This window comes from Podarcis bocagei (genome assembly GCF_964188305.1).
Source record: "Podarcis bocagei genome assembly, chromosome: 3".
In the NCBI taxonomy this organism is placed as follows: Eukaryota; Metazoa; Chordata; class Lepidosauria; order Squamata; family Lacertidae; genus Podarcis; species Podarcis bocagei.
The window spans coordinates 93,453,675-93,470,322 of NC_138127.1; the positions used below are offsets into that span (position 1 = coordinate 93,453,675).

The following is a 16,648-nucleotide window of genomic DNA, read 5'->3' on the forward strand; positions in this document are numbered from 1 at the left end:
AGACTCCACCACACTCCTTGGCAGCAAATTCCACTGTCAAACAGCTCTTACCGTCAGGAAGTTCTTCCTAATGTTTAGGTGGAATCTTCTTTCTTGTAGTTTGGATCCATTGCTCCGTGTCCGCTTCTCTGGAGCAGCAGAAAACAACCTTTCTCCCTCCTCTATGTGACATCCTTTTATATATTTGAACATGGCTATCATATCACCCCTTAACCTCCTCTTCTCCAGGCTAAACATGCCCAGCTCCCTTAGCCGTTCCTCATAAGGCATCGTTTCCAGGCCTTTGACCATTTTGGTTGCCCTCCTCTGGACACGTTCCAGTTTGTCAGTGTCCTTCTTGAACTGTGGTGCCCAGAACTGGACACAGTACTCCAGGTGAGGTCTGACCAGAGCAGAATACAGTGGCACTATTACTTCCCTTGATCTAGATGCTATACTCCTATTGATGCAGCCCAGAATTGCATTGGCTTTTTTAGCTGCTGCGTCACACTGTTGGCTCATGTCAAGTTTGTGGTCAACCAAGACTCCTAGATCCTTTTCACATGTACTGCTCTCAAGCCAGGTGTCTCCCATCTTGTATTTGTGCCTCTCATTTTTTTTGGCCCAAGTGCAATACTTTACATTTCTCCCTGTTAAAATTCATCTTGTTTGTTTTTGCCCAGTTCTCTAATCTGTCAAGGTCATTTTGAAGTGTGATCCTGTCCTCTGGGGTGTTAGCCACCCCTCCCAATTTGGTGTCATCTGCAAATTTGATCAGGATGCCCTTGAGTCCATCATCCAAGTCGTTGATAAAGATGTTGAATAAGACCGGGCCCAAGACAGAACCCTGTGGCACCCCACTAGTCACTCTTCTCCAGGATGAAGAGGAACCATTGATGAGCACCCTTTGGGTTCGGTCAGCCAGCCAGTTACAAATCCACTGAGTGGTAGCATAGTCAAGACCACATTTTACCAGCTTCTTTACAAGAATATCATGGGGCACCTTGTCAAATGCCTTGCTGAAATCAAGGTAGGCTACATCCACTGCGTTCCCTTCATCTACCAGGCTTGTAATTCTGTCAAAAAACGAGATCAGGTTAGTCTGACATGACTTATTTTTCAGAAATCCATGCTGACTATTGGTGATCACAGCATTCCTTTCTAGGTGCTCACAGACTGTTTGCTTAATGATCTGCTCCAGAATCTTCCCTGGTATTGAAGTCAGACTGACTGGGCGGTAATTATTTGGGTCCTCTCTTTTCCCCTTTTTGAAAATAGGGACAACATTTGCCCTTCTCCAGTCTGCTGGGACTTCGCCTGTTCTCCAGGAATTCTCAAAGATGACTGCCAGTGGTTCTGAGATCACATCTGCCAGTTCTTTTAATACTCTTGGATGCAGTTCATCTGGCCCTGGAGACTTGAATACATCTAAACTAGCCAAGTATTCTTGTACTATCTCCTTAGTTATTATGGGCTGTGTTTCCTCTGCTGAATCATTTGCTCCAAATTCTTCAGGTCGGGCATTGTTTTCTTTATCGGAGAAGACTGAGGCAAAGAAGGCATTGAGGAGTTCAGCCCTTTCTGTGTCCCCTGTTTGCATTTCACCATCTTCTCCTCTGAGTGACCTCACTGTTTCTTTGTTCTTCCTTTTGCTACGAACATACCCATAAAGGCCTTTTTTGTTGCTTTTAACCTCTCTAGCAAGCCTGAGTTCATTCTGTGCTTTAGCTTTTCTGACTTTGTGTCTACACGTGCTGGCTATTTGTTTGAATTCCTCTTTGGTGGTTTCCCCCCTTTTCCATTTTTTGTACACATCCTTTTTTAATCTTAACTCAGTTAAAAGTTCTTTAGATAGCCACCCTGGCTTCTTTAGGCACCTTCCATGTTTCCGTCTCATTGGTATTGCCTGACGTTGTGCTTTTACTATCTCCCTCTTAACAAACTCCCAGCCATCATGAACTCCCTTTTCTTTTAGTATTACTGTCCATGGGATCTCACCCAGCACTTCCCTAAGTTTTATGAAGTCGGCTTTCTTAAAGTCAAGAAATTGAGTCCTAGTATGCTTGGATGCTCCTTTCCGCTGTATAGTAAACTTCAGAAGAGCATGATCACTCGCGCCTAATGATCCTTCCACTTCTACCCCACTAACCAGGTCATCAACATTGGTTAGGACCAGATCTAAAATGGCTGTTCCTCTTGTTGCTTCTCCCACTTTCTGGACAATGAAGTTGTCTGCAAGGCCAGTGAGGAATCTGTTTGACCTTATGCTCTTGGCTGAGTTTGACATCCAACAAATATCCGGGTAATTGAAGTCCCCCATTACTACTATCTCCCTTCCTTTTGCATGCTTGGCCATCTGTTCCAGGAAGGCATCATCTATGTCCTCCGTTTGGCTTGGGGATCTATAGTAAACTCCCACAATGAGGTCTCTGTTATTCTTCTCTCCCTTAATTTTGACCCAAATGCTCTCACTTTGGCTTTGAGGTTCTAAATCTTGGATCTCTTCACAGGTATACACACCCCTGACATATAACGCCACTCCTCCTCCTTTCTTGTCTGGTCTGTTTCTCTGAAATAGATTGTATCCCTCCATTATTACATTCCAATCGTGGGACTTATCCCACCAGGTTTCAGTGATGCCTATTATGTCATATTTAGTTTGCTGTACCAAGAGCTCAAGCTCATCTTGTTTATTTCCCATGCTTTGTGCATTAGTGTACAGACACTGAAGTCCATTAATCATTCCCCCGTGTCTCTTATTTAAGGATTTTTTCCTCCCACCACTAGGTCTGCGTGCTGTTTGCTCCATTTGGTCTATGACATTTGGATGATCATCTTCATCAATTGATAGACTCCTACTTTCAGGAGCACTGTCTCCCTCCCCCACATTAGTCAGTTTAAAGCCCTCCTGATGAGGTTTCTGAGATTTTTGGCAAAAACATTCCTCCCAACCGTTGTGAGGTGCAGCCCATCACTTGCCAGAAGTCCATCTTCAAGAAACTGCAGTCCGTGATCTAAGAATCCAAACCGTTCCTGTTTACACCATTTGCGAAGCCAGCTGTTCACTTCCACTATTTTTTCCTCTATCCCTGGGCCACGTCGTTCAACTGGGAGGACAGATGAGATGACAATTTGTGCATTTAATTGCTTCAATTTCCTGCCCAGAGCCTCGTAGTGTCTGATCTTCTGGAGGCTATTGCTGGCAGTGTCATTGGTTCCCACATGAACCAAGAGGAAGGGGTATTTGTCAGTGGGTTTTATGATTCCTTGCAGTCGTTCAGTTACATCTTGGATCTTAGCCCTGGGGAGACAGCACACCTCCCGAGACATCTTGTCAGGCCCACAGATCACTGCTTCTGTTCCCCTCAGTAGGGAATCCCCTATCACCACTACACGCCTCCTCTTAGGTTTGGTCGGGGTTCTTCCGTGAGCTGTCTGTTCCAAGGTCGCCTGCACATTCCCTGAGGACTGGCTTTGCTGCTCGTCTTCATATACCTGATCGACTGTAATGAGGGAGAGATCCTCAAATGGAGTCTGTTCTTCGTCTTCCATGCTAGGGGAGAGGACTTCAAAGCGATTGTGTATTTCTAAACAATCAGAGCGAACCCTGGGCCTCCTACTTCTTTGAGTCACATTTCTCCATATATCTGGCACCTGTGTTGGTGAACTAGCCTCCTTCTCAGGGGTGTCCCGTATCCTCCTTGGTGGAGACGGTGTTCTCTGTTGCTTCCAAGAGGAGCTCCAGCTCTCTAATTCTTTGGAGCGTAGCTACACGTTCCTCCAGTTGCTGGACTCCAATTGCTGCAGGGTTTTTTGCTGCTTGCTCTTCATTGTTTATATCTGCTTTTCTTCAGGCACCAAGTGATGTCTCTGGGCCCTTCCAAGGTTAGGGTGACTCCCAACTTAAGAGGAAGAAGACGGAAGTGGAAGCATGAGTAAATAAGGAGAGAATGTGCACCTGTTTTCATTGACCTATAGTTGAGGCCTGGTTTCAGACTTGGGACTCAGCTATACAGCTGCAAATATAATGTTTTAAGTGCATTATACAAATGTGACACTAGATGGTCTGGTGAGCTAATGGCAGATTTCATATATTTTTTAAAACTTTTGTTAAAAAAGCATTTTCACAGTGTGTGTTTTTTAAATATATGTGTAGATTCAGCTTTAGTTGTGGTAGGACATGGAAACTGCGGGGCTGTGCCAAAGGCTTTATGAAAAATGTCCAGTTTTAAGGAGGGATTTGAAGAAGGCGAGAGAGGTGGTAGCATATACAGAGATGTTCCTGGAAATAGCTGAAGCATTAAGGGCAGAGCTCTTTGATGGAGCAGGAAACATTGGAATAGCAGGCGGGGGTGAAGCTGGAAGAGTGAAGGTCATAGGTGGAGAGGTCATTGGATTTAAGGGTGGAGAGATGAGAGAGGTAAAGCCAAGGAGAGCTTTGGCAGTGAAGATAAGGCTACACCCAAGAGAGAGCTCATACTAAAACGTTTGCAGCTGCCCATTCTTTTTTCAGTTGCCCACAGCCAATAACATGAATTAACCAATGCCAATTTGCAGGGTGGATGATTTAAAAATGAATGATGAAAGATAAATGAGCTGAACAAATCATTAACAGAAAACAGCACAATAGTAGATTTATAGGTGAAGCACTTAACTTGTGCAGAACAAAAAGAAAGAAAGAAAAAGAAATGGTTAGCAGTTCCCAAGTTTTGTATATGTAGATGCAAAAGCTTTTGGTTTTAGAGTAAGCCCGCAATTTATGCTCATTTAACTTGTGCGCACTCCACTTTACACATGTGACAAAACAACAGCAACACAGATTTAAAAGGGGTGGGGTTCTGGGGAAAATGACTTCAGCAACAGCACCCGCTGTTGAACCCCATGGGGTTTGACTAGACGTGATTTTAGCTTTAGGTGTGATCCTCGAAATGTATCCATTGTTGACATCCATCTGTCTCAAGAGACAATGGAGTACACCTTTGGGGGTGAAGTCAAACTGCTGCATTAGTAGCACCAAAGTGATCTCTCTGGGACACAAACCTGGGCAGTGTGTGTGTGTATGGAGGTCCTGGGCTGCCCAGACAACAAGACCCCCCTCTCGGCCTTGCTGATGTGGTCCAAAGGAAAGCAGAGCAATACGTTGGCTGCAGGAGTTGCCCGAAGGAGGCATACAAGGTGCCGTCCAACCATCTTAACGACTGTACTCTGGAGTAGGGTTTAATCCCTAGCCTTTCCTTCTCCTAGGCATTACTGTACAGAATTAAACTGCACTCTTCTAAAGGCCATTGTCCAGAGCAATGATGGAGCATTTTAAATTTGAGCACGAGGAACTAACACTAAGTAATTTCTGGGTTCTAAAAGATGAAATTACTCTTCCTCCCTTGTCTTTTATTTACACCTGATCATGCAGTGGTATAGACCTATTTGTAGCCCTCCAGGTGCAGTTGGATCACAACCTTTATCAGCCCCAACCAGCATGGCTTATGGTCAAGGGTGATGGGAGGTGTGGTCCAAAACATCTGGTGGGTACCACGTTGGGAAGGCTGATACCGGCATTTGAACTGAGTTATCGGATGGGGTGGGACATGGGTGGTGCTGTTGGTTAAACCACAGAGCCTAGGACTTGCCAATCAGAAGGTCAGTGGTTTGAATCCCCACGACGGGGTGAGCTGCCATTGCTCGGTCCCAGCTCCTGCCAACCTAGCAGTTCGAAAGCACGTCAAAGTGCAAGTAGATAAATAGGTACTGCTCCGGCAGGAAGGTAAACGGCATTTCTGTGCGTTGCTCTTGTTTGCCAGAAGCGGCTTAGTCATGCTGGCCACATGACCCGGAAGCTGTACGCCGGCTCCCTCGGCCAATAAAGCGAGATGAGCGCCGCAACCCCAGAGTCAGCCGCGACTGGACCTAATGGTCAGGGGTCCCTTATCTGATGGGGTAGCGCCCACATTTGGTGGCATTGTACTTTGGAATACCAGGGGAGGAGAATGCCCTTCTGCTCAGTTCCTGCTTGAGGGACATCAACAGGCATCCAGTTGGCCACTGTGAGAACAGGATGCTAAACTAGATGGTTCATATATGTGACTCCCCCCCCCTTTTTTGGGGGGCAAGGGATTTTCCTTTCTCTCCATTTCTCTCTTTGGCAAATACAGCCCATCTTTCTCTTTTGCTTTAGCCTGCCCTGCCTGGTTCATCCATTCCCTTGAATAGGATGAGAACGAGCTTCTGCTAGTCACGCCAACTTTCTGCTAGAATTCTGCTTGCTTTAAGGAATTGCAGCCATTATTCTTTGTGCTGTAGGAATCTTGCGAAGGCAAGCGTTGCAAGCATCACCTAATGATGAATGGATTTGGCAGCAGAATGAATGGGCTGTTGAAGGAGGGCCTAGAATCTCCTTCCATTGAGGTTTTCAAAGAAAGAGCAGACTAGAGCTGAGCTGAATATTTGTGGGGCGAGCTTTAAGGTCTCCACAGCTCCCTCTTCCAAGTGTTCTCCCAGGGTATTCCTTTGGGGCTCATTGAGGACTCAGTTAGTCTGTCCCTTTAAACAGACATGTGAGTCTCCAGCCAGCATTGTCAATGGTCAAGGGTGGCAGGAGTTGAAGACAACAACCAGAGTACTTCTTTACAGCAAGAAGAACATTGCCTTCTGATGAAGAATCCCTAACTGTACTGACATCATAGCCATGGTAGGAACATTCTGCATAGGACTGCTGCTACTCAGCTCCACGTTGCATTTATTTGATTAGATTGTTTCCAATGTTCTTGAAAGAGTACATTCTCCTCTGCCACTAATCTTCTTTTAGCAACATTAACAACCTGAAAGCTCTGATGATATTTGCATCCTCCAGCTCAAAGCATCCCATATGTATATGGAATAGACTTTCAAACCTTTTGAATGCCTCCCAGTTTTGAATGCCTCTTTTTATATCAATGGCCAGTCATCTTGCTAAAGCTTTCAAATAAAGTAGCATCTCATCGGAGGGGCCATGTAGATGTGCTGCAGAATACACTTTGCTCAGAAAGGCCCCCAGATTCAATCCCTACTATCTGCACCTGGCACAAACCTAGATGAAATATATTCGGAGTCGAGAGTGGATTTCATGCTCTTTATTCAGCTCATAGTGGTGAGGAGGAATGGAAGTTCCCCCAGAATGTCTGCTTTATATACATTATTTACACAATGGGCCCCACGTGACTGGCTAATTCTGGGATTCACCTGTAGGCCAATCATGCTGCAGATTCACTTCCACCTGGAGCTGGATTGGGTGGCTCCTATGGACCAATCAGACTGCTACATTCTGGACCCTATTGTTCTAGGACCAATCAGACTGCTGCCTTTTGGCTCCTATTCAACTCAGTACATAACACTAGACTATAGAGATGAGGAACCTGTGATTCTCTAGCTATTGCTGGACTACAAATCCCATCATTGCAAATCATTGCCATCCTGGCTGGGAATGATGGAAGTGGAGTCCAGCAACCGCTGGTTATCCATTCCTGTCCTAGGCCATTGACAGGAGGGTCACCTGTAATGGATGCTTTAGCTGAGCTCCTTGCATTGCAGGGGCTTGGACTTGATGACCCTCAGAGTCCCTTACAATTCTACAATTTGTTGGAAGCCTAACTAAAATAATTTTTTGCCTGGGTGTATGCCGCAATCAGTGGGGGAACCTGTAAGGTCATTTCCCCCCATAGCTGAAGACAATAGCACTCCTTCTAACAGCAAGCGCAGGTGGCAAGTGCCGATAGGACTGTGGCCAAAAAAATAAGCCCCTAAGCAACAAGAGGGAGGTATCAGCATACTCTCTCAGGTAATCCAAAGGTTTGCAAAAGTACAAGCCAAACAAAGGAGACAAAGCATGGCCCACACAGGCTAGTAAGCACTGAGCAGCTATGGAATGTTGATCATCAGTTGGAAAATGAAAGGAAACTGGAGAAGAGAGAGGAAGGAATTGGAAGGAAAATGGACTGGCAGACAGAAACCTTGAACAGGAACACTCCTGCCCAGGAGGATATGCTGCAACATTTTGTTACAGGTCCCAGTTATACATAATACAAATTATTATATATATTGAATTTTATTTATTTATTAAAGTTCTTATGTTACATTGGTAAACATTATCATATTACATCACAAGGCTTATTATACTATAATTTTCAGCATGTATACAAAGTTTATATACTAAAAGAAAGAGAAGAAGGAAAAAAACACCCAAGGGCAAAAAACTATTCCAAAATCATATATATACCAACACTTTGGACTTCCTGTCTATCCCATTGTATATTCCTTTTTTTCAAATGAATGTACTCTTAATACATAATACAAACTGAGTTGATAATTTACAGTCCATTTGGTTTACAGGCTTATGGGAGGCAGCGAAGGCCACCAAGTTAGATGGCTTTAAAAGAGTACAGTGGTACCTCAGGTTAAGTACTTACCTCGTTCTGGAGGTCCGTGCTTAACCTGAAACTGTTCTTAACCTGAAGCACCACTTTAGCTAATGGGGCCTCCTGCTGCTGCCGCGCCGCCGGAGAACGATTTCTGTTCTCATCCTGAAGCAAAGTTCTTAACCCAAGGTAATATTTCTGGGTTAGTGGAGTCTGTAACCTGAAGCGTATGTAACCTGAGGTACCACTGTACTGGGTGAATCCACAGAGGAGAAAGTTATCAGTGGCTACACTAGCCATGAAAACTATGCTCTGCCTACACAGTTGGCAGCAGCAGTGCTTCTGAATTCTGGTTTCTGGAAGCCACAGGAGAGGAGAACATTCTTGTTCTCAGGTCCTGCTTGCAGGTTTCCCACAGACACTTGGTTGGCCGCTGTGCGAACAGGATGCTGGACTAGATGGGCCACCGGCCTCATCCTGCAGGCCCTCCTTACGTTCTTGCTATGGGTCTAACCTGGAGGGCTTGCCAAATGCGCCTAACAGCAATCTGTCTCCACACCTGCTTGAGAGTCACAACAGCCAGCTCAGATTCAGCTCTTTGTGTTTTCCAGGGGCGAACCCTCCTCCCCTCCCGAAACCTTTCCTTTCAAGCCTGTCTCCTTAGAAGGCTATACATGCCTCCCTTTGCAGCTGAAATCAGCTAGTCAAATCTTGTTTGGCAGCTCGCATGCCACCCTCCAAGGCCTCGGGACAATGGTAAATTACTTCAAAATGTTCCACATTTTGTTGGCTATCTATGGCTCCAAACTAAGTACCGTTGCATAACAGATCGGGGGAAAGGACAAAGTATTAGGTTATTTGCACCTCTGTGGTGCAGGCTCCTTTTCTTTCTTGGATATTCACCTTTTCCCTAAAAGCCTTTGGCTTAACTCCTTAGTTGTCATCCTCCCCAGATGAAGTCTAATAGAAGTACAATCAGCTGCATTTGCTCTCCTTGTTCCTCTTCTCTCCTTCCGACATGTCTCTCCCCCCCCCCCCAATCACATGAATTCTCCCAGGCTTTTAAGGTCCTGGCACTAGGTGAGAAGCTTAACCAGTGGTGTAGCGTGGGGGGTGCCAGGGGTGCCGGCCGCACCGGGCGCAACATCTGGGGGGGCGCGCTCGCTGCCTCCGGAGTCGCCGAAGAGCCTCGGGCGCAGGCTGTAGCAGAGCCGCATGTCTCGCGGCGCCCGGCTGAAGGCGCCCGGCAGGCAGCGGCTCTCAGCGCTCGCCGCGGAGGACGCGGAGGACGCGCCAGGCAGCCCCTCCTCACAGCCCCGCCTCCGCCGCTGCCGCTGCCGTTGCATTTTCCTCGCCTCTCTGCCTCCCTCCTCCTCCGGGCAAGCGGCGTCGTTTGGGCAGCAGCGCCAGCGGCAACTCGCAGGTTAGGGGTTAGGGAGGGCGCAAATTACATGCCTTGCCCCGGGTTAGGGGGCGCAAATTACTTGCGTTGCCCCGGGTGCTGACAACTCACGCTACGCTGCTGAGCTTAACATCCCAGCATTATTACAGAATCACAGAACTGTAAGTTGGAAGGGACCCTGAGGGTCATCTAGCCCAACCCGCCGCAATGCAGGAATCCTGCCCGCAGCTGTCTCTGGAGGGACTTGAACCACTAACCTTCAGCTTAACATCCAGGCACACGGACCCATCGCACCACCTGAGGGTCTGTTCCCTTCCTGAGAATACCAGAAACTATCCAAGGAAGCTGAACGGTGGAAGGATTGGTACAGATGAAAAAGGGGGTTATTTCTTTAGACTGAGTGTAGCTATAATATGAAATTTGCTCCTGCAAGAGGTTTGGTGTGAAGGTTTTAAAAGGGGCTTAGACAAACTGACGGAGGATAAGGCTTTCTGTGGTATCACTTTTTGGTCACTTGCAGGATCAGAGGCAGTGGCAGCAGCTGGTGTCCACCATATATATATATATGGTGGAATATATATATGGTGGAAAGAGAGAAGAGGGACAAGGATAGCAAATGCAGTTGAATGTACTTATATTAGACTTGATCTGGGGAGGATGACGACTAAGGGGTTAAGCCAAAGGCTATATATATAGGTACTCAGAATATCACTCAAGAAATCACTCAAGATATCCCTCAAGTAATTAATGAACAAAAGAAGAAAAGGCACAATAACCTGGGAACTTCCTCTCTGCCCAGAACGTTGGAGGCTATACACCACACCCCCTCAACAGTATTTATAGGAACTCAAACACTGAGATCCTGCTCTGTTCTAGTAACAAGAAGCCGAAAGCACCAGCCTGAAGATGACGAGTGAGACCTCGTCGAAACGTCGCCTAGACACCCCAACTCTTACACGGGAAGATACCCGAAAACACCAAAACCTGCATTCCTGTACCCGTGAAAATCTACGAAAGCAAATATCTCACCTCTACGGGGAGGAAACCTTCCAGCTGACAAGAACCTACGAGAAACTAGAAATCCGAAGAGCCACCATCTTATGTGATCTCTTGTTCCTACGCAACTGCCGAGACAACAACTTAATTCCCACATGCTTCCAACTTAAATTCCACTCTAAAACCCCAGCTACCGAAAGGATCCTGAAACGAACTGAACTATCCCTAATCAGAAACGAACTACATAAGAAAAGATACCTACTAAACCAAACCAACAAAGATCTGCTCACTCTTCACCTCAAACTCTGTAACAAAATCCACCCTGCACTCTGGGACAAATGCAAACAACTAGCCGTTTGGAGAGCTGAAACAGAGTCCTCACATAAGACAGACACACACACCAACAAACTCCACAAACTAGAGAAACGCCAGAAGCCCAGCCACCCTCCACAACAACCCATGAAACAAACAGTACATAACATATCAGACAGGATCCTCACCTCAACTGAAACCAAAGTACTCTCCAAAGGCTTCAACTTTGCAGTCGCCCCGAGACGCATCCCCACGGAAAACATCATATGCGGAGTCGAAGCTAGCCTAACCAAAATCAACCCAGATGAAGCCAATAAAATCAGACTCGAAGTCACCAACATCCTCTGCTCCAGCAAACCACCCAGAAGCAATTTACACAAAGAAGAACAGAAAGCACTCACCAACCTGAAGAAAGACAACAACATAATCATTCTCCCAGCAGACAAAGGTAATGCCACTGTTGTGATGAACACATCGGACTACCAAGCAAAACTATCAAATCTACTCCAAGACCCTACCTACCAACCTATAAAAACAGATCCCACCACCTATCTGGAAAAAACCACCAAATCCAAAATAAAAGCCTCTCCTATCAGTGAAGAAATCCAGCTAAGAATCATCCCCAGAGAAAAATCATCCAGATGCCCCAAACTCTACGGTCTCCCCAAGATACACAAAGAAGGAACACCACTCAGACCAATAGTCAGCTCCATAGGCTCACCTCTACAAAATCTCGCTAAATTTCTCGCTAAGCAACTTCAGCCCTATGCAGAATCTATCGCTTCACACGTTACAAACTCCTTCCAGTTCATAGAAACAATAAAGAAGCAAAACCTACATCCCGATGACCTACTTGTGAGCTTCGATGTTGTATCTCTCTTCACACAAGTGCCCATTAATGAAGCCTTGACAGCCATTCAAAACAAATACAATCCCCCCGAATACATCCTGGACCTGACCAACCACTGCCTAACCAACACGTACTTCATCCACAATGGACAAAGATACAAACAGATAGAAGGAGCACCTATGGGATCACCCCTCTCACCGGTCATCGCAAATCTGTACATGGAACACTTTGAAACCAATGCTTTAGACAAGTCAGAACACAAACCCAAACTTTGGCTCAGATATGTTGACGACACCTTTGTAATTTGGCCACACGGGAAGGAAAAACTAGATAGCTTCCTCACACATCTCAACAGCCTACACCCCAAAATACAATTCACTATGGAAATAGAAGCCAACAACCAACTTCCCTTCCTTGACGTCCTAATCTACAAAAAACCTGATGGCTCCCTAGGACACACTATCTACCGGAAAAAAACACACACCAACCGCTACTTACATGCACAATCACACCACCACCCTGCACAAATAAACTCCGTAGCCAAGACTCTCATCTCCAGAACCAAACGCCTGGCTGACGAAGACCACTTGACAACTGAGTTACAGAATCTCTCAAATGTGTTAATCGCCAACGGATACCAGCAAAACAGGGTTACGAAGCTAATCCAAAAAGAAACACCCCCCAAAAACCAAGACACAGAAGAAAACAATGGCATGGCCCTCCTTCCTTATATCAAGGGCACCACAGATAAAATTAGCAAAATCCTCCATAAACACAATATCAAAACAGCCTTTTGCACCAACCAAAAAATAGCCAATATCCTCAGAAACCCAAAAGATAAAATCCAGTTAGAAAACCAAGGGGTCTATGAAATACCCTGCAAAGTCTGCCCAGCCACGTACATTGGACAAACAAACAGACGAATAAATGCACGTATCGCAGAACACAAGAATGCCGTCAAAAAAGAAGAAAAAACTTCCTCTCTTTACCAACACATGAAAGAAACAGGACACGAAATTAATTTTGCAGATTCCAAATTGCTCTTTAACATGGAACATCACCACAAGAGAATAATCATGGAAGCCATCGAGATAGAGAAACACCCTCACAACATGAACAAGCGTGACGACACGTCCCGCCTGCCAGACATCTGGAAATTAGCCCTCCCCACAAAAACCGACACCAGAACCAGAGGCACACAGAACGCCATCTCCAATCAACCACACCAGACCCAAACCCAGACCCTCTCCACAGATAAATTACAGACACCATCCAGTAGCCAAACCATAGTGGCACCTCCGGATGCTGCACCCCCCTGCAATCCCTACACAGATCTGGCTGGCACAGGGCACAAAACCACAGCTCGCCCCTATACACGAAGCCAAGCCAGAGCACAACTAAGTGCAGTACAGCCATCTTCTCAGAAAAACTCTTCACAAGCTCAAGAGGTCAAGACACGAAAGCTTTAGCAACTAATCCACACCTAATGACCCTCCTAAGTGGTACTCAGAATATCACTCAAGAAATCACTCAAGATATCCCTCAAGTAATTAATGAACAAAAGAAGAAAAGGCACAATAACCTGGGAACTTCCTCTCTGCCCAGAACGTTGGAGGCTATACACCACACCCCCTCAACAGTATTTATAGGAACTCAAACACTGAGATCCTGCTCTGTTCTAGTAACAAGAAGCCGAAAGCACCAGCCTGAAGATGACGAGTGAGACCTCGTCGAAACGTCGCCTAGACACCCCAACTCTTACACGGGAAGATACCCGAAAACACCAAAACCTGCGCATATATATATATATATATATATATATATATATATATATATATTACAAAGAATATACTCTCAGTGTGTCCAGTTGTGCTTGCTAACACAAGAGGGCAAGTTAGTGAAATGAAAATAATCAAAGAGCAAGGCTGATCAGGGCAGAAATCAGTCCTGGGGCCTAGCTTCCATAAATGTGCCTGAGCATGCTCAGAACAGGTGCATAGCATCACTACCCACAATGCCATGTAGTCTGCCTGGATTTACCTCATGACAACAGAAGGAAGTGAGAACCTGCACAGCCAGGGCTGGCTGCTGAAGTCCCAGTAATAAAAAGTCTAGCCTCCCCCCCCCCCTTCTTTTAAAGCTTTGCACGTATCATGAAGTCTGCAAGAGACATTGTTGGTGTGATGGCCTGGGACTCAGGCTCGGACTCGGAACCGGAGGAGTCTCAGTCCGCACCGGATCCTCTGCCTCAGGCGGCATCTGAACCGAGTCTGGGGCCTGATTCTGAAGAGCCCCAATCTGCACAGGTTCCCCTACAACAAGCACCAGGTGGGCTGGCTCCAGATGCAGGGATTACCTCGTTGCCTTCAGCTGGGCCATCACTTACAGCTGCTCCACTACCGGTTGGGTCAGGGGAGGCTGAGGCGGCCCCTGGGTCTAGTAACCCACTGACGTCTCCCAAGCTGCAGAGACTGAGGTCTGAGAGAAGGAGAGACCTGAGTACTTGCAGTAGGAGTGCTCCTCTTCGGGTGAGACAGGGAGGGGATCAGGACCAGCCGTTACCCCGACAGAGATAAAAGGCTGTCAGACCCCACCCCAGGTTGTGAGAGCAACATTGCAGCCTGCTGGTACCTGCCTGACCCTGTGCCTGACCTAGCCTGGTTTCCTGCCTTGTGACTTGCCTTGGCCCTGTTGGACTGACTCCTCGCAGAATCCTTGGTTTCGGGACTGGACCTGGACAACGTTGCTCGGGTTTACCCCTGGGCCCAGCACAGTTGGCATGGCAGGCCAGGTGACGAAGAAGCCCCATCTCTGTGTAGAGACAGATAATACCTGCCTGGCTGGGCAGCCGCAAGGAAGCTCGCTAATCTTCCTCCTCCACTATCAGGCATTCTTTGCCTTGCCACTGCCCCTCTCTAAATGCCCCTGTTTCTGGCACAGGAAGTCAAGACCACTGAGCCCACCTGTCTACACTGACTGGCAAGGATTCGCCAGGATTTTAGGCAGGGTTCCCTCCCAGCCATACCTGGAGATGCCGGGGATTGAACCTGGGACCTTCTGCATGCAAAGCAGATGCTCTACCACTGTGCTACGGCCCTTCCTCAAGTGGCAGGGCCACTTCCATTGGGAAAGGATGGAAGGAACACGGCACGAAAAGGAAAGCGCCACTGCCCTCTTCCCCACCTCCTGTTCCTCTTTCAAACTAAGGGAGTCTTCTGAAGGACAGTCCAAATGCCTGCTTACATGAAATATGCAATTATTTTTTAGCTCTCCCAATAAAACGTTCATGCCACTCTGGCCTCGTTCGTGGATGGTTACGTTTAATAGCAAGTACAACGGGCCATCTGTAATTTGCTGGCAGTAAGAGATTATAATGGCCAATAGCCACATGGTGCACTTTATGGAACATGGCTTAGAATACGGTAGATGGGGAAATGTTGTGACTCAGAGATCTCTTACTGGCACTTAGCAATAAGCGCTCAGAACTACCTCTTCCTCATAAGTGAGTGAAAACAGAAGTGGCCAGGAGCACCTCAGGTGTAAAGGGGCCAAGAAAGAACCTGGTGTGGGTTTTTTTAAAAAATAACTCTTGGTCATAAAGGCATTTGACATCACAGTTCATGACATCAGTAGGTTGAGAGGCTCTCATCACAATGCTCTCTGCTAGGCCTCATCTGTATAGCAGAGCAGGCCACCAATAACGTGGCCTTTGCTTTGTTGCTACTGCCACAACTCACTCCCAGGCCAGGCCAAGGCAAGGTGAGTGAGTTTCCCTGTTAATATGGAAGGAGAAAGACTACAGTCATAATTTCATGATTTCTAGAATTCTTGGGGGAAACATATCAGATTCGTAACAGGTTACAGTTGTCAAGTGCACTACGATTGCAGTGCAGACCCACACAGCTAGGAAAATAGGAAGGCGCCTTTTCGGGAGGGGAAGATGGCTGCCGAATGCTTGAAGCAGAGTTTTGAGCTCTAAGGCCAACTCTAAGGCAAGTTTCTGCTCTGTAACGAACCCTTAGCATTTGTTTTTATCCTCTCTTCCATTTTATTTCTTAACTCCTTTTAGTGCTTCGTTTTGTTAGGGACACAGGTGGCGCTGTGGGTTAAACCACAGAGCCTAGGACGTGCCGATCAGAAGGTCGCGGTTTGAATCCCTGTGACGGGGTGAGCTCCCGTTGCTCGGTCCCAGCTCCTGCCAACCTAGCAGTTCGAAAGCACATCAAAGTGCAAGTAGATAAATAGGAACCGCTCCGGCGGGAAGGTAAAAACGGCATTTCCGTGCGCTGCTCTGGTTCGCCAGAAGCGGCTTAGTCATGCTGGCCACAAGACCCAGAAGCTGTACGCCGGCTCCTTCGGCCCATAGAGCGAGATGAGTGCCGCAACCCCAGAGTCGGCCACGACTGGACCTAATGGTCAGGGGTTCCTTTACCTTTACCTTTGTTGTTTTAATTTATTGTTTTAACTCATTGTTTTATTGTTCTAACTCCCCTAAACTGTGAGGCTGCATGAAGCTGGGCTGGGCTGAGCACTTTGCTAGGCAGTGCCAAACGCAAGGTTGAGCCAAAGTTTACAAGATACTAGTTATAAATTAAGGAAGAGAAACATCTTGATTATCAGAACCGCTGACGAGCGAGCCCAGGTAGCAGCTGCAGAGAGTCTCCAAAACGGTCCCTTTTCTTTCATCCTGTCCCCACCCCTGCTGGGGTGAGAGGAAATCAC

The 16,648-nt window shown here is 46.8% G+C and overlaps 1 long non-coding RNA gene across 2 annotated transcripts in view; it reads left to right on the forward strand.

Annotated features, from left to right (window-relative positions):
* The first annotated feature begins 15,607 nt into the window (after positions 1–15,607).
* The window catches only part of LOC308584192, a 58,826-nt gene continuing 57,785 nt past the window's right edge, over positions 15,608–16,648 (forward strand). For both annotated transcript variants that reach the window (XR_014006616.1, XR_014006617.1), the window contains exon 1: positions 15,608–15,685. This is a non-coding gene — a long non-coding RNA (uncharacterized lncRNA). The remainder of the gene's footprint in view (positions 15,686–16,648) is intronic.